The following is a 524-nucleotide window of genomic DNA, read 5'->3' as shown; positions in this document are numbered from 1 at the left end:
ACCCTCGAATAACTAAAAGATGTCACCCTCGCGTATCGGCCCGGGGTTTAGAACCGGAGCCTGGATCGTACTCGCACTCAACAAAAAGTGCGACGAAGAGTAGTATCGTACAACACTTGTACCGGTAGGCATCATAGGCCGACAATGATTAGATAACGCATGAAGAAGTCAAAACCAACAAGTAGCACATAGAGCAAACGGTATGGTCACATATCAATACAAGTAAGATTGTAAAGGAATCATGAAATCCACCAAGACGGATATAATTCACCAAATGATCGATTAAATATATAAGTGGATGAATGCAATGCAATGCATGCAATGCAATAGTCACCTCTCACACTCCACTCCCGTACACATGCTATGGCAATGCCTCATAGTCATGACCCATGGGGGACCCGCGGGTCCATGTACCACTCGCTCCGAATATAACCTCGGATCACGAGCACACTCTCACGATCCCGGCAAAGACCTCGGGCATCGGACACTCCATTGTTCGAAGAAACCTCGGGCAACAAACACTC

Source organism: Lycium ferocissimum, chromosome 10, assembly GCF_029784015.1.
Source record: "Lycium ferocissimum isolate CSIRO_LF1 chromosome 10, AGI_CSIRO_Lferr_CH_V1, whole genome shotgun sequence".
NCBI classification, from domain to species: domain Eukaryota; kingdom Viridiplantae; phylum Streptophyta; class Magnoliopsida; order Solanales; family Solanaceae; genus Lycium; species Lycium ferocissimum.
The sequence above is the reverse complement of the archived record's forward strand: the minus strand, read 5'-3'. Positions refer to the sequence as shown.